Source organism: Taudactylus pleione, unplaced genomic scaffold (assembly GCF_031769625.1).
Source record: "Taudactylus pleione unplaced genomic scaffold, aTauple2 ptg000070l, whole genome shotgun sequence".
In the NCBI taxonomy this organism is placed as follows: domain Eukaryota; kingdom Metazoa; phylum Chordata; class Amphibia; order Anura; family Myobatrachidae; genus Taudactylus; species Taudactylus pleione.
The window spans coordinates 1,192,369-1,215,759 of record NW_028284472.1 but is presented as its reverse complement, the minus strand read 5'-3'; the positions used below and the strand labels follow the sequence as shown (position 1 = coordinate 1,215,759).

At 37.1% G+C, this 23,391-nt stretch overlaps 11 non-coding genes across 11 annotated transcripts; all 11 read left to right on the top strand.

Annotated features, from left to right (window-relative positions):
• The first annotated feature begins 61 nt into the window (after nucleotides 1-61).
• TRNAA-UGC (transfer RNA alanine (anticodon UGC)) lies at nucleotides 62-133 on the top strand. The gene has a single exon. It is a non-coding gene; the product is annotated as a tRNA-Ala (tRNA).
• Nucleotides 134-1,899: 1,766 nt separating this feature from the next.
• TRNAA-UGC (transfer RNA alanine (anticodon UGC)) lies at nucleotides 1,900-1,971 on the top strand. Its single transcript has one exon. It is a non-coding gene; the product is annotated as a tRNA-Ala (tRNA).
• Nucleotides 1,972-2,177: 206 nt separating this feature from the next.
• On the top strand, nucleotides 2,178-2,249 carry TRNAA-UGC (transfer RNA alanine (anticodon UGC)). The gene has a single exon. It is a non-coding gene; the product is annotated as a tRNA-Ala (tRNA).
• A 3,077-nt stretch (nucleotides 2,250-5,326) lies between these two features.
• On the top strand, nucleotides 5,327-5,398 carry TRNAA-UGC (transfer RNA alanine (anticodon UGC)). Its single transcript has one exon. It is a non-coding gene; the product is annotated as a tRNA-Ala (tRNA).
• A 4,526-nt stretch (nucleotides 5,399-9,924) lies between these two features.
• On the top strand, nucleotides 9,925-9,996 carry TRNAA-UGC (transfer RNA alanine (anticodon UGC)). The gene has a single exon. It is a non-coding gene; the product is annotated as a tRNA-Ala (tRNA).
• Nucleotides 9,997-13,072: 3,076 nt separating this feature from the next.
• On the top strand, nucleotides 13,073-13,144 carry TRNAA-UGC (transfer RNA alanine (anticodon UGC)). Its single transcript has one exon. It is a non-coding gene; the product is annotated as a tRNA-Ala (tRNA).
• A 1,834-nt stretch (nucleotides 13,145-14,978) lies between these two features.
• Nucleotides 14,979-15,050, top strand: TRNAA-UGC (transfer RNA alanine (anticodon UGC)). Its single transcript has one exon. It is a non-coding gene; the product is annotated as a tRNA-Ala (tRNA).
• Nucleotides 15,051-15,900: 850 nt separating this feature from the next.
• TRNAA-UGC (transfer RNA alanine (anticodon UGC)) lies at nucleotides 15,901-15,972 on the top strand. The gene has a single exon. It is a non-coding gene; the product is annotated as a tRNA-Ala (tRNA).
• A 3,078-nt stretch (nucleotides 15,973-19,050) lies between these two features.
• On the top strand, nucleotides 19,051-19,122 carry TRNAA-UGC (transfer RNA alanine (anticodon UGC)). The gene has a single exon. It is a non-coding gene; the product is annotated as a tRNA-Ala (tRNA).
• Nucleotides 19,123-19,973: 851 nt separating this feature from the next.
• Nucleotides 19,974-20,045, top strand: TRNAE-UUC (transfer RNA glutamic acid (anticodon UUC)). The gene has a single exon. It is a non-coding gene; the product is annotated as a tRNA-Glu (tRNA).
• A 1,768-nt stretch (nucleotides 20,046-21,813) lies between these two features.
• On the top strand, nucleotides 21,814-21,885 carry TRNAE-UUC (transfer RNA glutamic acid (anticodon UUC)). Its single transcript has one exon. It is a non-coding gene; the product is annotated as a tRNA-Glu (tRNA).
• The last annotated feature ends 1,506 nt before the right edge of the window (nucleotides 21,886-23,391 follow it).

The following is a 23,391-nucleotide window of genomic DNA, read 5'->3' as shown; positions in this document are numbered from 1 at the left end:
GTAAATCTCTAGTGAAATGTAAAGCTGCAATCACTTTTGTATAAAAATATTGCAGCTCATAGGGGATGTATCTCAGTGGTAGAGCGCATGCTTTGCATGTATGAGGCCCCGGGTTCAATCCCCGGCATCTCCATGTTTTGCAAAATGCAGCTTTTTACCATATGTAAACTCTCTAGAAGAGCCACAGAAAACAAGCAATCCAATAAAAGTACTCTACAGCAACAGTCAAAGTTGAATACAAATCTTAAAAAATCAATCAAATATGATTATATTCAACATCGTCTTCATACCATTTTTCAAAGTAAAGTTCCCATTGAATGCCTATAGACATTCTCCTACACTGAGGGAAAACATATGGTAAGTAGGAAATAGATTTTTTATTATCAGTGGGAACTGAAGGTGACTACCCGAGCAAAGTTTAATAAAAGAGCGAGACAAATAATATAGTAAAACTAATTGATTAAGATTGAGAGACAAGTTCAAACACTTTGTGAACAAAAAGAGGATGGACATGGGCTTGGAGGGCAAGCACTTAATGAAATTTCAAAGCATGGAATGAAGACAACATATCAACTCTAGATAGATTGTCTGGTGAAGCATTAGCTAGCAAGCCCAAGAGGCAGTCATAGCATGCATCCTTTGTGCCCTTCTACTAAATTCTGACACTGATGACCAAACAGAATGTAAGAAAGCCCTCTAGTTAGCAAAACTTGATCAATATCTACACCATTCATTAGTAAAAGTAGGGGATTCTGATGATAAACCAGTCTCTGATGGAGAACTTTAAGACCATTCCAATGTTCGGAATGGGCATCTCCTTGCATTCTCATCAGCCATGAAAACCATAAAGTCCTTTAAATCCAGCAAGGTATAATGGTTATCCTTCCATCCTCTAAGATGTCCCTAATAACACTGAAAAGTTGTAAATCTCTAGTGAAATGTAAAGCTGTAATCACTTGTGCATAAGAAAATAGCAGCTCCTAGGGGATTTAGCTCAGTGGTAGAGCGCATGCTTTGCTTTGCACCGAGTTCAATCCCCGGCATCTCCATGTTTTGCAAAATACAGCTTTTTACCATATGTAAACTCTCTAGAAGAGCCACAGATAACAGGCAAACCAATAAAAGTACTCTACAGCAATAGTCAAAGTTGAATACAAATCATAAAAAATCAATCAACTATGATTATATTCAACATTGCCTTCATTCCATTTTTCAAAGTAAAGTTCCCATTGAATGCCTATTGCCATTCTCCTACACTGAGGGAAAACATATGGTAAGTATGAAATAGTTTTTTTATTTTCAGTGGGAACTGAAGGCGACTATCCGAGCAAAGTTTAATAAAAGAGCGAGACAAATAATATAGCAAAACTAATTGATTAAGATTGAGAGACAAGTTCAAACACTTTGTGAACAAAAAGAGGATGGACATGGGCTTGGAGGAAAAGCACTTAAGGAAATTTCAAAGCATGGAATGATGACAACATATCAACTCTAGATAGATTGTCTGGTGAAGCATTAGCTAGCAAGCCCAAGAGGCAGTCATAGCATGCATCCTTTGTGCCCTTCTACTAAATTCTGACACTGATGACCAAACAGAATGTAAGAAAGGCCTCTAGTTAGCAAAACTTGATCAATATCTACACCATTCATTAGTAAAAGTAGGGGATTCTGATGATAAACCAGTCTCTGATGGAGAACTTTAAGAGCATTCCAATGTTCGGAATGGGCATCTCCTTGCATTCTCATCAGCCATGATAACCATAAAGTCCTTGAAGTCAAGCATGGTATAATGGTTATACTTCCATCCTCTAAGATGTCCCTAATAACACTGAAAAGTAGTAAATCTCTAGTGAAATGTAAAGCTGCAATCACTTGTGCATAAAAACATTGCAGCTCTAAGGGGTTGTAGCTCAGTGGTAGAGCGCATGCTTTGCATGTATGAGGCCCCGGGTTCAATCCCCAGGATTTCCATGAACTTTAAGAGCATTCCAATGTTTGGAATGGGCATCTACTTGCATTCTCATCAGACATGAAAACCATAAAGTCCTTGAAGTCAAGCATGGTATAATGGTTATACTTCCATCCTCTAAGATGTCCCTAATAACACTGAAAAGTAGTAAATCTCTAGTGAAATGTAAAGCTGCAATCACTTGTGCATAAGAACATAGCAACTCTAAGGGGATGTATCTCAGTGGTAGAGCGCATGCTTTGCATGTATGAGTCCCCGGGCTCAATCCCCGGCATCTCCATGTTTTGCAAAATGCAGCTTTTTACCATATGTAAACTCTCTAGAAGAGCCACAGAAAACAAGCAATCCAATAAAAGTACTCTACAGCAACAGTCAAAGTTGAATACAAATCTTAAAAATTCAATCAAATATGATTATATTCAACATCGTCTTCATACCATTTTTCAAAGTAAAGTTCCCATTGAATGCCTATAGACATTCTCCTACACTGAGGGAAAACATATGGTAAGTAGGAAATAGATTTTTTATTTTCAGTGGGAACTGAAGGCGACTACCCGAGCAAAGTTTAATAAAAGAGCGAGACAAATAATATAGTAAAACTAATTGATTAAGATTGAGAGACAAGTTCAAACACTTTGTGAACAAAAAGAGGATGGACATGGGCTTGGAGGGCAAGCACTTAATGAAAATTCAAAGCATGGAATGAAGACAACATATCAACTCTAGATAGATTGTCTGGTGAAGCATTAGCTAGCAAGCCCAAGAGGCAGTCATAGCATGCATCCTTTGTGCCCTTCTACTAAATTCTGACACTGATGACCAAACAGAATGTAAGAAAGCCCTCTAGTTAGCAAAACTTGATCAATATCTACACCATTCATTAGTAAAAGTAGGGGATTCTGATGATAAACCAGTCTCTGATGGAGAACTTTAAGACCATTCCAATGTTCGGAATGGGCATCTCCTTGCATTCTTATCAGCCATGAAAACCATAAAGTCCTTTAAATCCAGCAAGGTATAATGGTTATCCTTCCATCCTCTAAGATGTCCCTAATAACACTGAAAAGTTGTAAATCTCTAGTGAAATGTAAAGCTGTAATCACTTGTGCATAAGAAAATAGCAGCTCCTAGGGGATGTAGCTCAGTGGTAGAGCGCATGCTTTGCTTTGCACCGAGTTCAATCCCCGGCATCTCCATGTTTTGCAAAATACAGCTTTTTACCATATGTAAACTCTCTAGAAGAGCCACAGATAACAGGCAAACCAATAAAAGTACTCTACAGCAATAGTCAAAGTTGAATACAAATCATAAAAAATCAATCAACTATGATTATATTCAACATTGTCTTCATTCCATTTTTCAAAGTAAAGTTCCCATTGAATGCCTATTGCCATTCTCCTACACTGAGGGAAAACATATGGTAAGTATGAAATAGTTTTTTTATTTTCAGTGGGAACTGAAGGCGACTACCCGAGCAAAGTTTAATAAAAGAGCGAGACAAATAATATAGTAAAACTAATTGATTAAGATTGAGAGACAAGTTCAAACACTTTGTGAACAAAAAGAGGTTGGACATGGGCTTGGAGGGCAAGCACTTAATGAAATTTCAAAGCATGGAATGATGACAACATATCAACTTTAGATAGATTGTCTGGTGAAGCATTAGCTAGCAAGCCAAAGAGGCTGTCATAGCATGCATCCTTTGTGCCCTTCTACTAAATTCTGACACTGATGACCAAACAGAATGTAAGAATGCCCTCTAGTTAGCAAAACTTGATCAATATCTACACCATTCATTAGTAAAAGTATGGGGATTCTGATGATAAACCAGTCTCTGATGGAGAACTTTAAGAGCATTCCAATGTTCGGAATGGGCATCTCCTTGCATTCTCATCAGCCATGAAAACCATAAAGTCCTTGAAATCTAGCAAGGTATAATGGTTATCCTTCCATCCTCTAAGATGTCCCTAATAACACTGAAAAGTAGTAAATCTCTAGTGAAATGTAAAGCTGCAATCACTTGTGCATAAAAATATAGCATCTCATAGGGGATGTAGCTCAGTGGTAGAGTGCATGTATGAGGACAAGGGTGCAATCCCTGGCATCTCCATGTTTTGCAAAATACAGCTTTTTACCATATGTAAACTCTCTAGAAGAGACAAAGATAACAAGCAAACCAATAAAAGTACTCTACAGCAACAGTCAAAGTTGAATACATATCATAAAAAATCAATCAAATATGATTATATTCATCATCGTTCGGAATGGGCATCTCCTTGCATTCTCATCAGCCATGAAAACCATAAAGTCCTTGAAATCTAGCATGGTATAATGGTTATCCTTCCATCCTCTAAGATGTCCCTAATAACACTGAAAAGTAGTAAATCTCTAGTGAAATGTAAAGCTGTAATCAATTGTGCATAAGAAAATAGCAGCTCCTAGGGGATGTAGCTCAGTGGTAGAGCGCATGCTTTGCTTTGCACCGAGTTCAATCCCCGGCATCTCCATGTTTTGCAAAATACAGCTTTTTACCATATGTAAACTCTCTAGAAGAGTCACAGATAACAAGCAATCCAATAAAAGTACTCTACAGCAATAGTCACAGTTGAATACAAATCATAAAAAATCTATCAAATAAGATTATATTCTTCATCGTCTTCATTCCATTTTTCAAAGTAAAGTTCCCATTGAATGCCTATTGCCATTCTCCTACACTGTGGGAAAACATATAGTAAGTAGGAAATAGATTTTTTATTTTCAGTGGGAACTGAAGGCGACTACCCGAGCAAAGTTTAATAAAAGAGCGAGACAAATAATATAGCAAAACTAATTGATTAAGATTGAGAGACAAGTTCAAACACTTTGTGAACAAAAAGAGGATGGACATGGGCTTGGAGGGCAAGCACTTAATGAAATTTCAAAGCATGGAATGATGACAACATATCAACTCTAGATAGATTGTCTGGTGAAGCATTAGCTAGCAAGCCCAAGAGGCAGTCATAGCATGCATCCTTTGTGCCCTTCTACTAAATTCTGACACTGATGACCAAACAGAATTTAAGAAAGCCCTCTAGTTAGCAAAACATGATCAATATCTCCACCATTCATTAGTAAAAGTAGGGGATTCTGATGATAAACCAGTCTCTGATGGAGAACTTTAAGAGCATTCCAATGTTCGGAATGGGCATCTCCTTGCATTCTCATCAGCCATGAAAACCATACAGTCCTTGAAGTCAAGCATGGTATAATGGTCATACTTCTATCCTCTAAGATGTCCCTAATAACACTGAAAATTAGTAAATCTCTAGTGAAATGTAAAGCTGCAATCACTTTTGTATAAAAATATTGCAGCTCATAGGGGATGTAGCTCAGTGGTAGAGCGCATGCTTTGCATGTATGAGGCCCCGGGTTCAATCCCCGGCATCTCCATGTTTTGCAAAATGCAGCTTTTTACCATATGTAAACTCTCTAGAAGAGCCACAGAAAACAAGCAATCCAATAAAAGTACTCTACAGCAACAGTCAAAGTTGAATACAAATCTTAAAAAATCAATCAAATATGATTATAGTCAACATCGTCTTCATACCATTTTTCAAAGTAAAGTTCCCATTGAATGCCTATAGACATTCTCCTACACTGATGGAAAACATATGGTAAGTAGGAAATAGATTTTTTATTTTCAGTGGGAACTGAAGGCGACTACCCGAGCAAAGTTTAATAAAAGAGCGAGACAAATAATATAGTAAAACTAATTGATTAAGATTGAGAGACAAGTTCAAACACTTTGTGAACAAAAAGAGGATGGACATGGGCTTGGAGGGCAAGCAATTAATGAAATTTCAAAGCATGGAATGAAGACAACATATCAACTCTAGATAGATTGTCTGGTGAAGCATTAGCTAGCAAGCCCAAGAGGCAGTCATAGCATGCATCCTTTGTGCCCTTCTACTAAATTCTGACACTGATGACCAAACAGAATGTAAGAAAGCCCTCTAGTTAGCAAAACTTGATCAATATCTACACCATTCATTAGTAAAAGTAGGGGATTCTGATGATAAACCAGTCTCTGATGGAGAACTTTAAGACCATTCCAATGTTCAGAATGGGCATCTCCTTGCATTCTCATCAGCCATGAAAACCATAAAGTCCTTTAAATCCAGCAAGGTATAATGGTTATCCTTCCATCCTCTAAGATGTCCCTAATAACACTGAAAAGTTGTAAATCTCTAGTGAAATGTAAACCTGTAATCACTTGTGCATAAGAAAATAGCAGCTCCTAGGGGATGTAGCTCAGTGGTAGAGCGCATGCTTTGCTTTGCACCGAGTTCAATCCCCGGCATCTCCATGTTTTGCAAAATACAGCTTTTTACCATATGTAAACTCTCTAGAAAAGCCACAGATAACAGGCAAACCAATAAAAGTACTCTACAGCAATAGTCAAAGTTGAATACAAATCATAAAAAATCAATCAACTATGATTATATTCAACATTGTCTTCATTCCATTTTTCAAAGTAAAGTTCCCATTGAATGCCTATTGCCATTCTCCTACACTGAGGGAAAACATATGGTAAGTATGAAATAGTTTTTTTATTTTCAGTGGGAACTGAAGGCGACTATCCGAGCAAAGTTTAATAAAAGAGCGAGACAAATAATATAGCAAAACTAATTGATTAAGATTGAGAGACAAGTTCAAACACTTTGTGAACAAAAAGAGGATGGACATGGGCTTGGAGGAAAAGCACTTAAGGAAATTTCAAAGCATGGAATGATGACAACATATCAACTCTAGATAGATTGTCTGGTGAAGCATTAGCTAGCAAGCCCAAGAGGCAGTCATAGCATGCATCCTTTGTGCCCTTCTACTAAATTCTGACACTGATGACCAAACAGAATGTAAGAAAGCACTCTAGTTAGCAAAACTTGATCAATATCTACACCATTCATTAGTAAAAGTAGGGGATTCTGATGATAAACCAGTCTCTGATGGAGAACTTTAAGAGCATTCCAATGTTCGGAATGGGCATCTCCTTGCATTCTCATCAGCCATGATAACCATAAAGTCCTTGAAGTCAAGCATGGTATAATGGTTATACTTCCATCCTCTAAGATGTCCCTAAAAACACTGAAAAGTAGTAAATCTCTAGTGAAATGTAAAGCTGCAATCACTTGTGCATAAGAACATAGCAATTCTAAGGGGATGTAGCTCAGTGGTAGAGCGCATGCTTTGCATGTATGAGTCCCCGGGCTCAATCCCCCGCATCTCCATGTTTTGCAAAATGCAGCTTTTTACCATATGTAAACTCTCTAGAAGAGCCACAGATAACAAGCAATCCAATAAAAGTACTCTACGGCAATAGTCAAAGTTGAATACAAATCATAAAAAATCAATCAAATATGATTATATTCAACATCGTCTTCATACCATTTTTCAAAGTAAAGTTCCCATTGAATGCGTATTGTCATTCTCCTACACTGTGGGAAAACATATAGTAAGTAGGAAATAGATTTTTTATTTTCAGTGGGAACTGAAGGCGACTACCCGAGCAAAGTTTAATAAAAGAGCGAGACAAATAATATAGTAAAACTAATTGATTAAGATTGAGAGACAAGTTCAAACACTTTGTGAACAAAAAGAGGATGGACATGGGCTTGGAGGGCAAGCACTTAATGAAATTTCAAAGCATGGAATGAAGACAACATATCAACTCTAGATAGATTGTCTGGTGAAGCATTAGCTAGCAAGCCCAAGAGGCAGTCATAGCATGCATCCTTTGTGCCCTTCTACTAAATTCTGACACTGATGACCAAACAGAATGTAAGAAAGCCCTCTAGTTAGCAAAACTTGATCAATATCTACACCATTCATTAGTAAAAGTAGGGGATTCTGATGATAAACCAGTCTCTGATGGAGAACTTTAAGACCATTCCAATGTTCAGAATGGGCATCTCCTTGCATTCTCATCAGCCATGAAAACCATAAAGTCCTTTAAATCCAGCAAGGTATAATGGTTATCCTTCCATCCTCTAAGATGTCCCTAATAACACTGAAAAGTTGTAAATCTCTAGTGAAATGTAAACCTGTAATCACTTGTGCATAAGAAAATAGCAGCTCCTAGGGGATGTAGCTCAGTGGTAGAGCGCATGCTTTGCTTTGCACCGAGTTCAATCCCCGGCATCTCCATGTTTTGCAAAATACAGCTTTTTACCATATGTAAACTCTCTAGAAAAGCCACAGATAACAGGCAAACCAATAAAAGTACTCTACAGCAATAGTCAAAGTTGAATACAAATCATAAAAAATCAATCAACTATGATTATATTCAACATTGTCTTCATTCCATTTTTCAAAGTAAAGTTCCCATTGAATGCCTATTGCCATTCTCCTACACTGAGGGAAAACATATGGTAAGTATGAAATAGTTTTTTTATTTTCAGTGGGAACTGAAGGCGACTATCCGAGCAAAGTTTAATAAAAGAGCGAGACAAATAATATAGCAAAACTAATTGATTAAGATTGAGAGACAAGTTCAAACACTTTGTGAACAAAAAGAGGATGGACATGGGCTTGGAGGAAAAGCACTTAAGGAAATTTCAAAGCATGGAATGATGACAACATATCAACTCTAGATAGATTGTCTGGTGAAGCATTAGCTAGCAAGCCCAAGAGGCAGTCATAGCATGCATCCTTTGTGCCCTTCTACTAAATTCTGACACTGATGACCAAACAGAATGTAAGAAAGCACTCTAGTTAGCAAAACTTGATCAATATCTACACCATTCATTAGTAAAAGTAGGGGATTCTGATGATAAACCAGTCTCTGATGGAGAACTTTAAGAGCATTCCAATGTTCGGAATGGGCATCTCCTTGCATTCTCATCAGCCATGATAACCATAAAGTCCTTGAAGTCAAGCATGGTATAATGGTTATACTTCCATCCTCTAAGATGTCCCTAAAAACACTGAAAAGTAGTAAATCTCTAGTGAAATGTAAAGCTGCAATCACTTGTGCATAAGAACATAGCAATTCTAAGGGGATGTAGCTCAGTGGTAGAGCGCATGCTTTGCATGTATGAGTCCCCGGGCTCAATCCCCCGCATCTCCATGTTTTGCAAAATGCAGCTTTTTACCATATGTAAACTCTCTAGAAGAGCCACAGATAACAAGCAATCCAATAAAAGTACTCTACGGCAATAGTCAAAGTTGAATACAAATCATAAAAAATCAATCAAATATGATTATATTCAACATCGTCTTCATACCATTTTTCAAAGTAAAGTTCCCATTGAATGCGTATTGTCATTCTCCTACACTGTGGGAAAACATATAGTAAGTAGGAAATAGATTTTTTATTTTCAGTGGGAACTGAAGGCGACTACCCGAGCAAAGTTTAATAAAAGAGCGAGACAAATAATATAGTAAAACTAATTGATTAAGATTGAGAGACAAGTTCAAACACTTTGTGAACAAAAAGAGGATGGACATGGGCTTGGAGGGCAAGCACTTAATGAAATTTCAAAGCATGGAATGATGACAACATATCAACTCTAGATAGATTGTTTGGTGAAGCATTAGCTAGCAAGCCCAAGAGGCAGTCATAGCATGCATCCTTTGTGCCCTTCTACTAAATTCTGACACTGATGACCAAACAGAATGTAAGAAAGCCCTCTAGTTAGCAAAACTTGATCAATATCTACACCATTCATTAGTAAAAGTAGGGGATTCTGATGATAAACCAGTCTCTGATGGAGAACTTTAAGAGCATTCCAATGTTCGGAATGGGCATCTCCTTGCATTCTCATCAGCCATGAAAACCATACAGTCCTTGAAGTCAAGCATGGTATAATGGTTATACTTCTATCCTCTAAGATGTCCCTAATAACACTGAAAAGTGGTAAATCTCTAGTGAAATGTAAAGCTGCAATCACTTTTGTATAAAAATATTGCAGCTCATAGGGGATGTAGCTTAGTGGTAGAGCGCATGCTTTGCATGTATGAGGCCCCGGGTTCAATCCCCGGCATCTCTATGTTTTGCAAAATGCAGCTTTTTACCATATGTAAACTCTCTAGAAGAGCCACAGAAAACAAGCAATCCAATAAAAGTACTCTACAGCAACAGTCAAAGTTGAATACAAATCTTAAAAAATCAATCAAATATTATTATATTCAACATCGTCTTCATACCATTTTTCAAAGTAAAGTTCCCATTGAATGCCTCTAGACATTCTCCTACACTGAGGGAAAACATATGGTAAGTAGGAAATAGATTTTTTATTTTCAGTGGGAACTGAAGGCGACTACCCGAGCAAAGTTTAATAAAAGAGCGAGACAAATAATATAGTAAAACTAATTGATTAAGATTGAGAGACAAGTTCAAACACTTTGTGAACAAAAAGAGGATGGACATGGGCTTGGAGGGCAAGCACTTAATGAAATTTCAAAGCATGGAATGAAGACAACATATCAACTCTAGATAGATTGTCTGGTGAAGCATTAGCTAGCAAGCCCAAGAGGCAGTCAAAGCATGCATCCTTTGTGCCCTTCTACTAAATTCTGACACTGATGACCAAACAGAATGTAAGAAAGCCCTCTAGTTAGCAAAACTTGATCAATATCTACACCATTCATTAGTAAAAGTAGGGGATTCTGATGATAAACCAGTCTCTGATGGAGAACTTTAAGACCATTCCAATGTTCGGAATGGGCATCTCCTTGCATTCTCATCAGCCATGAAAACCATAAAGTCCTTTAAATCCAGCAAGGTATAATGGTTATCCTTCCATCCTCTAAGATGTCCCTAATAACACTGAAAAGTTGTAAATCTCTAGTGAAATGTAAAGCTGTAATCCCTTGTGCATAAGAAAATAGCAGCTCCTAGGGGATGTAGCTCAGTGGTAGAGCGCATGCTTTGCTTTGCACCGAGTTCAATCCCCGGCATCTCCATGTTTTGCAAAATACAGCTTTTTACCATATGTAAACTCTCTAGAAGAGCCACAGATAACAGGCAAACCAATAAAAGTACTCTACAGCAATAGTCAAAGTTGAATACAAATCATAAAAAATCAATCAACTATGATTATATTCAACATTGTCTTCATTCCATTTTTCAAAGTAAAGTTCCCATTGAATGCCTATTGCCATTCTCCTACACTGAGGGAAAACATATGGTAAGTATGAAATAGTTTTTTTATTTTCAGTGGGAACTGAAGGCGACTACCCGAGCAAAGTTTAATAAAAGAGCGAGACAAATAATATAGTAAAACTAATTGATTAAGATTGAGAGACAAGTTCAAACACTTTGTGAACAAAAAGAGGATGGACACGGGCTTGGAGGGCAAGCACTTAATGAAATTTCAAAGCATGGAATGATGACAACATATCAACTCTAGATAGATTGTCTGGTGAAGCATTAGCTAGCAAGCCAAAGAGGCTGTCATAGCATGCATCCTTTGTGCCCTTCTACTAAATTCTGACACTGATGACCAAACAGAATGTAAGAATGCCCTCTAGTTAGCAAAACTTGATCAATATCTACACCATTCATTAGTAAAAGTATGTGGATTCTGATGATAAACCAATCTTTGATGGAGAACTTTAAGAGCATTCCAATGTTCGGAATGGGCATCTCCTTGCATTCTCATCAGCCATGAAAACCATAAAGTCCTTGAAATCTAGCAAGGTATAATGGTTATCCTTCCATCCTCTAAGATGTCCCTAATAACACTGAAAAGTAGTAAATCTCTAGTGAAATGTAAAGCTGCAATCACTTGTGCATAAAAATATAGCATCTCATAGGGGATGTAGCTCAGTGGTAGAGTGCATGTATGAGGACAAGGGTGCAATCCCTGGCATCTCCATGTTTTGCAAAATACAGCTTTTTACCATATGTAAACTCTCTAGAAGAGACAAAGATAACAAGCAAACCAATAAAAGTACTCTACAGCAATAGTCAAAGTTGAATACATATCATAAAAAATCAATCAAATATGATTATATTCATCATCGTTCGGAATGGGCATCTCCTTGCATTCTCATCAGCCATGAAAACCATAAAGTCCTTGAAATCTAGCATGGTATATGGTTATCCTTCCATCCTCTAAGATGTCCCTAATAACACTGAAAAGTAGTAAATCTCTAGTGAAATGTAAAGCTGTAATCAATTGTGCATAAGAAAATAGCAGCTCCTAGGGGATGTAGCTCAGTGGTAGAGCGCAAGCTTTGCTTTGCACCGAGTTCAATCCCCGGCATCTCCATGTTTTGCAAAATACAGCTTTTTACCATATGTAAACTCTCTAGAAGAGTCACAGATAACAAGCAATCCAATAAAAGTACTCTACAGCAATAGTCACAGTTGAATACAAATCATAAAAAATCTATCAAATAAGATTATATTCTTCATCGTCTTCATTCCATTTTTCAAAGTAAAGTTCCCATTGAATGCCTATTGCCATTCTCCTACACTGTGGGAAAACATATAGTAAGTAGGAAATAGATTTTTTATTTTCAGTGGGAACTGAAGGCGACTACCCGAGCAAAGTTTAATAAAAGAGCGAGACAAATAATATAGCAAAACTAATTGATTAAGATTGAGAGACAAGTTCAAACACTTTGTGAACAAAAAGAGGATGGACATGGGCTTGGAGGGCAAGCACTTAATGAAATTTCAAAGCATGGAATGATGACAACATATCAACTCTAGATAGATTGTCTGGTGAAGCATTAGCTAGCAAGCCCAAGAGGCAGTCATAGCATGCATCCTTTGTGCCCTTCTACTAAATTCTGACACTGATGACCAAACAGAATGTAAGAAAGCCCTCTAGTTAGCAAAACATGATCAATATCTCCACCATTCATTAGTAAAAGTAGGGGATTCTGATGATAAACCAGTCTCTGATGGAGAACTTTAAGAGCATTCCAATGTTCGGAATGGGCATCTCCTTGCATTCTCATCAGCCATGAAATCCATAAAGTCCTTTAAGTCAAGCATGGTATAATGGTTATACTTCTATCCTCTAAGATGTCCCTAATAACACTGAAAAGTAGTAAATCTCTAGTGAAATGTAAAACTGCAATCACTTGTGCATAAAAATGTAGCAGCTCTAAGGGGATGTAGCTCAGTGGTAGAGCGCATGCTTTGCATGTATGAGGTCCTGGGTTCAATCCCCAGCATCTCCATGTTTTGCAAAATACAGCTTTTTACCATATGTAAACTCTCTAGAAGAGTCACAGATAACAAGCAATCCAATAAAAGTACTCTACAGCAATAGTCAAAGTTGAACACAAATCATAAAAAATCAATCAAATATGATTATATTCAACATTGTCTTCATACCATTTTTCAAAGTAAAGTTCCCATTGAATGCCTTTTGCAATTCTCCTACACTGAGGGAAAACATATGGTAAGTAGGAAATAGATGTTTTATTTTCAGTGGGAACTGAAGGCGACTACCTGAGCAAAGTTTAATAAAAGAGCGAGACAAATAATATAGCAAAACTAATTGATTAAGATTGAGAGACAAGTTCAAACACTTTGTGAACAAAAAGAGGATGGACATGGGCTTGGAGGAAAAGCACTTAAGGAAATTTCAAAGCATGGAATGATGACAACATATCAACTCTAGATAGATTGTCTGGTGAAGCATTAGCTAGCAAGCCCAAGAGGCAGTCATAGCATGCATCCTTTGTGCCCTTCTACTAAATTCTGACACTGATGACCAAACAGAATGTAAGAAAGCACTCTAGTTAGCAAAACTTGATCAATATCTACACCATTCATTAGTAAAAGTAGGGGATTCTGATGATAAACCAGTCTCTGATGGAGAACTTTAAGAGCATTCCAATGTTCGGAATGGGCATCTCCTTGCATTCTCATCAGCCATGATAACCATAAAGTCCTTGAAGTCAAGCATGTTATAATGGTTATACTTCCATCCTCTAAGATGTCCCTAATAACACTGAAAAGTAGTAAATCTCTAGTGAAATGTAAAGCTGCAATCACTTGTGCATAGAAACATTACATCTCTAAGGGGTTGTAGCTCAGTGGTAAAGCGCATGCTTTGCATGTATGAGGCCCCGGGTTCAATCCCTGGGTTTTCCATGAACTTTAAGAGCATTCCAATGTTTGGAATGGGCATCTACTTGCATTCTCATCAGCCATGAAAACCATAAATGCTGCTTTTTACCATATGTAAACTCTCTAGAAGAGTCACAGATAACAAGCAATCCAATAAAAGTACTCTACAGCAATAGTCAAAGTTGAACACAAATCATAAAAAATCAATCAAATATGATTATATTCAACATCGTCTTCAAACCATTTTTCAAAGTAAAAGTTCCCATTGAATGCCTTTTGCCATTCTCCTACACTGTGGGAAAACATATAGTAAGTAGGAAATAGATTTTTTATTTTCAGTGGGAACTGAAGGCGACTTCCCGAGCAAAGTTTAATATAAGAGCGAGACAAATAATATAGCAAAACTAATTGATTAAGACTGAGAGACAAGTTCAAACACTTTGTGAACAAAAAGAGGATGGACATGGGCTTGGAGGGCAAGCACTTAATGAAATTTCAAAGCATGGAATGATGACAACATATCAACTCTAGATAGATTGTCTGGTGAAGCATTAGATAGCAATGCCCAAGAGGCAATCATAGCATGCATCCTTTGTGCACTTCTACTAAGTTCTGACACTGATGACCAAACAGAATGTAAGAAAGCCCTCTAGTTAGCAAATCTTGTTCAATATCCACACCATTCATTAGTAAAAGTAGGGGATTCTGATGATAAACCAGTCTCTGATGGAGAACTTTAAGAGCATTCCAATGTTCGGAATGGGCATCTACTTGCATTCTCATCAGACATGAAAACCATAAAGTCCTTGAAGTCAAGCATGGTATAATGGTTATACTTCCATCCTCTAAGATGTCCCTAATAACACTGAAAAGTAGTAAATCTCTAGTGAAATGTAAAGCTGCAATCACTTGTGCATAAAAACATAGCAACTCTAAGGGGATGTATCTCAGTGGTAGAGCGCATGCTTTGCATGTATGAGTCCCCGGGCTCAATCCCCGGCATCTCCATGTTTTGCAAAATGCAGCTTTTTACCATATGTAAACTCTCTAGAAGAGCCACAGATAACAAGCAATCCAATAAAAGTACTCTACGGCAATAGTCAAAGTTCAATACAAATCATAAAAAATCAATCAAATATGATTATATTCAACATCGTCTTCATACCATTTTTCAAAGTAAAGTTCCCATTGAATGCGTATTGTCATTCTCCTACACTGTGGGAAAACATATAGTAAGTAGGAAATAGATTATTTATTTTCAGTGGGAACTGAAGGCGACTACCCGAGCAAAGTTTAATAAAAGAGCGAGACAAATAATATAGTAAAACTAATTGATTAAGATTGAGAGACAAGTTCAAACACTTTGTGAACAAAAAGAGGATGGACATGGGCTTGGAGGGCAAGCACTTAATGAAATTTCAAAGCATGGAATGATGACAACATATCAACTCTAGATAGATTGTTTGGTGAAGCATTAGCTAGCAAGCCCAAGAGGCAGTCATAGCATGCATCCTTTGTGCCCTTCTACTAAATTCTGACACTGATGACCAAACAGAATGTAAGAAAGCCCTCTAGTTAGCAAAACTTGGTCAATATCTACACCATTCATTAGTAAAAGTAGGGGATTCTGATGATAAACCAGTCTCTGATGGAGAACTTTAAGAGCATTCCAATGTTCGGAATGGGCATCTCCTTGCATTCTCATCAGCCATGAAAACCATACAGTCCTTGAAGTCAAGCATGGTATAATGGTTATACTTCTATCCTCTAAGATGTCCCTAATAACACCGAAAAGTAGTAAATCTCTAGTGAAATGTAAAGCTGCAATCACTTTTGTATAAAAATATTGCAGTTCATAGGGGATGTAGCTCAGTGGTAGAGCGCATGCTTTGCATGTATGAGGCCCCGGGTTCAATACCCGGCATCTCTATGTTTTGCAAAATGCAGCTTTTTACCATATGTAAACTCTCTAGAAGAGCCACAGAAAACAAGCAATCCAATAAAAGTACTCTACAGCAACAGTCAAAGTTGAATACAAATCTTAAAAAATCAATCAAATATGATTATATTCAACATCGTCTTCATACCATTTTTCAAAGTAAAGTTCCCATTGAATGCCTATAGACATTCTCCTACACTGAGGGAAAACATATGGTAAGTAGGAAATAGATTTTTTATTTTCAGTGGGAACTGAAGGCGACTACCCGAGCAAAGTTTAATAAAAGAGCGAGACAAATAATATAGTAAAACTAATTGATTAAGATTGAGAGACAAGTTCAAACACTTTGTGAACAAAAAGAGGATGGACATGGGCTTGGAGGGCAAGCACTTAATGAAATTTCAAAGCATGGAATGAAGACAACATATCAACTCTAGATAGATTGTCTGGTGAAGCATTAGCTAGCAAGCCCAAGAGGCAGTCAAAGCATGCATCCTTTGTGCCCTTCTACTAAATTCTGACACTGATGACCAAACAGAATGTAAGAAAGCCCTCTAGTTAGCAAAACTTGATCAATATCTACACCATTCATTAGTAAAAGTAGGGGATTCTGATGATAAACCAGTCTCTGATGGAGAACTTTAAGACCATTCCAATGTTCGGAATGGGCATCTCCTTGCATTCTCATCAGCCATGAAAACCATAAAGTCCTTTAAATCCAGCAAGGTATAATGGTTATCCTTCCATCCTCTAAGATGTCCCTAATAACACTGAAAAGTTGTAAATCTCTAGTGAAATGTAAAGCTGTAATCACTTGTGCATAAGAAAATAGCAGCTCCTAGGGGATGTAGCTCAGTGGTAGAGCGCATGCTTTGCTTTGCACCGAGTTCAATCCCCGGCATCTCCATGTTTTGCAAAATACAGCTTTTTACCATATGTAAACTCTCTAGAAGAGCCACAGATAACAGGCAAACCAATAAAAGTACTATACAGCAATAGTCAAAGTTGAATACAAATCATAAAAAATCAATCAACTATGATTATATTCAACATTGTCTTCATTCCATTTTTCAAAGTAAAGTTCCCATTGAATGCCTATTGCCATTCTCCTACACTGAGGGAAAACATATGGTAAGTATGAAATAGTTTTTTTATTTTCAGTGGGAACTGAAGGCGACTACCCGAGCAAAGTTTAATAAAAGAGCGAGACAAATAATATAGTAAAACTAATTGATTAAGATTGAGAGACAAGTTCAAACACTTTGTGAACAAAAAGAGGATGGACATGGGCTTGGAGGGCAAGCACTTAATGAAATTTCAAAGCATGGAATGATGACAACATATCAACTCTAGATAGATTGTCTGGTGAAGCATTAGCTAGCAAGCCAAAGAGGCTGTCATAGCATGCATCCTTTGTGCCCTTCTACTAAATTCTGACACTGATGACCAAACAGAATGTAAGAATGCCCTCTAGTTAGCAAAACTTGATCAATATCTACACCATTCATTAGTAAAAGTATGGGGATTCTGATGATAAACCAGTCTCTGATGGAGAACTTTAAGAGCATTCCAATGTTCGGAATGGGCATCTCCTTGCATTCTCATCAGCCATGAAAACCATAAAGTCCTTGAAATCTAGCAAGGTATAATGGTTATCCTTCCATCCTCTAAGATGTCCCTAATAACACTGAAAAGTAGTAAATCTCTAGTGAAATGTAAAGCTGCAATCACTTGTGCATAAAAATATAGCATCTCATAGGGGATGTAGCTCAGTGGTAGAGTGCATGTATGAGGACAAGGGTGCAATCCCTGGCATCTCCATGTTTTGCAAAATACAGCTTTTTACCATATGTAAACTCTCTAGAAGAGACAAAGATAACAAGCAAACCAATAAAAGTACTCTACAGCAATAGTCAAAGTTGAATACATATCATAAAAAATCAATCAAATATGATTATATTCATCATCGTTCGGAATGGGCATCTCCTTGCATTCTCATCAGCCATGAAAACCATAAAGTCCTTGAAATCTAGCATGGTATAATGGTTATCCTTCCATCCTCTAAGATGTCCCTAATAACACTGAAAAGTAGTAAATCTCTAGTGAAATGTAAAGCTGTAATCAATTGTGCATAAGAAAATAGCAGCTCCTAGGGGATGTAGCTCAGTGGTAGAGCGCAAGCTTTGCTTTGCACCAAGTTCAATCCCCGGCATCTCCATGTTTTGCAAAATACAGCTTTTTACCATATGTAAACTCTCTAGAAGAGTCACAGATAACAAGCAATCCAATAAAAGTACTCTACAGCAATAGTCACAGTTGAATACAAATCATAAAAAATCTATCAAATAAGATTATATTCTTCATCGTCTTCATTCCATTTTTCAAAGTAAAGTTCCCATTGAATGCCTATTGCCATTCTCCTACACTGTGGGAAAACATATAGTAAGTAGGAAATAGATTTTTTATTTTCAGTGGGAACTGAAGGCGACTACCCGAGCAAAGTTTAATAAAAGAGCGAGACAAATAATATAGCAAAACTAATTGATTAAGATTGAGAGACAAGTTCAAACACTTTGTGAACAAAAAGAGGATGGACATGGGCTTGGAGGGCAAGCACTTAATGAAATTTCAAAGCATGGAATGATGACAACATATCAACTCTAGATAGATTGTCTGGTGAAGCATTAGCTAGCAAGCCCAAGAGGCAGTCATAGCATGCATCCTTTGTGCCCTTCTACTAAATTCTGACACTGATGACCAAACAGAATGTAAGAAAGCCCTCTAGTTAGCAAAACATGATCAATATCTCCACCATTCATTAGTAAAAGTAGGGGATTCTGATGATAAAACAAGTCTCTGATGGAGAACTTTAAGAGCATTCCAATGTTCGGAATGGGCATCTCCTTGCATTCTCATCAGCCATGAAATCCATAAAGTCCTTTAAGTCAAGCATGGTATAATGGTTATACTTCTATCCTCTAAGATGTCCCTAATAACACTGAAAAGTAGTAAATCTCAAGTGAAATGTAAAACTGCAATCACTTGTGCATAAAAATGTAGCAGCTATAAGGGGATGTAGCTCAGTGGTAGAGCGCATGCTTTGCATGTATGAGGTCCTGGGTTCAATCCCCAGCATCTCCATGTTTTGCAAAATACAGCTTTTTACCATATGTAAACTCTCTAGAAGAGTCACAGATAACAAGCAATCCAATAAAAGTACTCTACAGCAATAGTCAAAGTTGAACACAAATCATAAAAAATCAATCAAATATGATTATATTCAACATTGTCTTCATACCATTTTTCAAAGTAAAGTTCCCATTGAATGCCTTTTGCAATTCTCCTACACTGAGGGAAAACATATGGTAAGTAGGAAATAGATGTTTTAATTTCAGTGGGAACTGAAGGCGACTACCTGAGCAAAGTTTAATAAAAGAGCGAGACAAATAATATAGTAAAACTAATTGATTAAGATTGAGAGACAAGTTCAAACACTTTGTGAACAAAAAGAGGATGGACATGGGCTTGGAGGGCAAGCACTTAATGAAATTTCAAAGCATGGAATGATGACAACATATCAACTCTAGATAGATTGTCTGGTGAAGCATTAGTTAGCAATGCCCAAGAGGCAGTCATAGCATGCATCCTTTGTGCCCTTCTACTAAATTCTGACACTGATGACCAAACAGAATGTAAGAATGCCCTCTAGTTAGCAAAACTTGATCAATATCTACACCATTCATTAGTAAAAGTAGGGGATTCTGATGATAAACCAGTCTCTGATGGAGAACTTTAAGAGCATTTAAATGTTTGGAAAGGGCATCTCCTTGCATTCTCATCAGCCATGAAAACCATAAAGTCCTTGAAGTCAAGCATGGAATAATGGTTATACTTCCATCCTCTAAGATGTCCCTAATAACACTGAAAAGTAGTAAATCTCTAGTGAAATGTAAAGCTGCAATCACTTTGGTATAAAAATATAGCAGCTCATAGGGGATGTAGCTCAGTGGTAGAGCGCATGCTTTTCATGTATGAGGCCCTGGGTTCAATCCCCAGCATCTTCATGTTTTGCAAAATGCAGCTTTTTACCATATGTAAACTCTCTAGAAGAGCAACAGATAACAAGCAATCCAATAAAAGTACTCTACAGCAACAGTCAAAGTTGAATACAAATCATAAAAAAATCAATCAAATATGATTATATTCAACATCGTCTTCATACAATTTTTCAAAGTAAAGTTCCCATTGAATGCCTATAGCCATTCTCCTACACTGAGGGAAAACATATGGTAAGTAGGAAATAGATTTTTTATTTTCAGTGGGAACTGAAGGCGACTACCTGAGCAAAGTTTAATAAAAGAGTGAGACAAATAATATAGTAAAACTAATTGATTAAGATTGAGAGACAAGTTCAAACACTTTGTGAACAAAAAGAGGATGGACATGGGCTTGGAGGGCAAGCACTTAATGAAATTTCAAAGCATGGAATGATGACAACATATCAACTCTAGATAGATTGTCTGGTGAAGCATTAGCTAGCAAGCCCAAGAGGCAGTCATAGCATGCATCATTTGTGCCCTTCTACTAAATTCTGACACTGATGACCAATCAGAATGTAAGAAAGCCCTCTATTTAGCAAAACTTGATCAATATCTACACCATTCATTAGTAAAAGTAGGGGATTCTGATGATAAACCAGTCTCTGATGGAGAACTTTAAGAGCATTCCAATGTTCAGAATGGGCATCTCCTTGCATTCTCATCAGCCATGAAAACCATAAAGTCCTTGAAATCCAGCATGGTATAATGGTTATCCTTCCATCCTCTAAGATGTCCCTAATAACACTGAAAAGTAGTAAATCTCTAGAGAAATGTAAAGCTGTAATCACTTGTGCATAAGAAAATAGCAGCTCCTAGGGGATGTAGCTCAGTGGTAGAGTGCATGCTTTGCTTTGCACCAAGTTCAATCCCCGGCATCTCCATGTTTTGCAAAATACAGCTTTTTACCATATGTAGACTCTCTAGAAGAGCCACAGATAACAAGCAAACCAATAAAAGTACTCTACAGCAATAGTCAAAGTTGAATACAAATCATAAAAAATCAATCAACTATGATTATTTTCAACATTGTCTTCATTCCATTTTTCAAAGTAAAGTTCCCATTGAATGCCTATAGCCATTCTCCTACACTGAGGGAAAACATATGGTAAGTAGGAAATAGATTTTTTATTTTCAGTGGGAACTGAAGGCGACTACCTGAGCAAAGTTTAATAAAAGAGCGAGACAAATAATATAGTAAAACTAATTGATTAAGATTGAGAGACAAGTTTAAACACTTTGTGAACAAAAAGAGGATGGACATGGGCTTGGAGGGCAAGCACTTAATGAAATTTCAAAGCATGGAATGATGACAACATATCAACTCTAGATAGATTGTCTGGTGAAGCATTAGTTAGAAATGCCCAAGAGGCAGTCATAGCATGCATCCTTTGTGCCCTTCTACTAAATTCTGACACTGATGACCAAACAGAATGTAAGAATGCCCTCTAGTTAGCAAAACTTGATCAATATCTACACCATTCATTAGTAAATGTAGGGGATTCTGATTATAAACCAGTCTCTGATGGAGAACTTTAAGAGCATTCCAATGTTTGGAATGGGCATCTCCTTGCATTCTCATCAGCCATGAAAACCATAAAGTCCTTGAAGTCAAGCATGGTATAATGGTTATTCTTCCATCCTCTAAGATGTCCCTAATAACACTGAAAAGTAGTAAATCTCTAGTGAAATGTAAAGCTGCAATCACTTTGGTATAAAAATAGAGCAGCTCATAGGGGATGTAGCTCAGTGGTAGAGCGCATGCTTTTCATGTATGAGGCCCCGGGTTCAATCCCCAGCATCTTCATGTTTTGCAAAATGCAGCTTTTTACCATATGTAAACTCTCTAGAAATGCAACAGATAACAAGCAATCCAATAAAAGTACTCTACAGCAACAGTCAAAGATGAATACAAATCTTAAAAAATCAATCAAATATGATTATATTCAACATCGTCTTCATACAATTTTTCAAAGTAAAGTTCCCATTGAATGCCTATAGCCATTCTCCTACACTGAGGGAAAACATATGGTAAGTGGGAAATAGATTTTTTATTTTCAGTAGGAACTGAAGGCGACTACCTGAGCAAAGTTTAATAAAAGAGCGAGACAAATAATATAGTAAAACTAATCGATTAAGATTGAGAGACAAGTTCAAACACTTTGTGAACAAAAAGAGGATGGACATGGGCTTGGAGGGCAAGCACTTAATGAAATTTCAAAGCATGGAATGATGACAACATATCAACTCTAGATAGATTGTCTGGTGAAGCATTAGCTAGCAAGCCCAAGAGGCAGTCATAGCATGCATCCTTTGTGCCCTTCTACTAAATTCTGACACTGATGACCAAACAGAATGTAAGAAAGCCCTCTAGTTAGCAAAACTTGATCAATATCTACACCATTCATTAGTAAAAGTAGGGGATTCTGATGATAAACCAGTCTCTGATGGAGAACTTTAAGAGCATTCCAATGTTCGGAATGGGCATCTCCTTGCATTCTCATCAGCCATGAAAACCATAAAGTCCTTGAAATCCAGCATGGTATAATGGTTATCCTTCCATCCTCTAAGATGTCCCTAATAACACTGAAAAGTAGTAAATCTCTAGTGAAATGTAAAGCTGTAATCACTTGTGCATAAGAAAATAGCAGCTCCTAGGGGATGTAGCTCAGTGGTATAGTGCATGCTTTGCTTTGCACCGAGTTCAATCCCCGGCATCTCCCTGTTTTGCAAAATACAGCTTTTTACCATATGTAAACTCTCTAGAAGAGCCACAGATAACAAGCAAACCAATAAAAGTACTCTACAGCAATAGTCAAAGTTGAATACAAATCATAAAAAATCAATCAACTATGATTATTTTCAACATTGTCTTCATTCCATTTTTCAAAGTGAAGTTCCCATTGAATGCCTTTTGCCATTCTCCTACACTGAGGGAAAACATATGCTAAGTATGAAATTGTTTTTTTATTTTCAGTGGGAACTGAAGGCGACTACCCGAGCAAAGTTTAATAAAAGAGCAAGACAAATAATATAGCAAAACTAATTGATTAAGATTGAGAGACAAGTTAAAACACTTTGTGAACAAAAAGAGGATGGACATGGGCTTGGAGGGCAAGCACTTAATGAAATTTCAAATTATGGAATGATGACAACATATCAACTCTAGATAGATTATCTGGTGAAGCATTAGATAACAATGCCCAAGAGGCAATCATAGCATGCATCCTTTGTGCACTTCTACTAAGTTCTGACACTGATGACCAAGCAGAATGTAAGAAAACAATCTATTTAGCAAAACTTGATCAATATC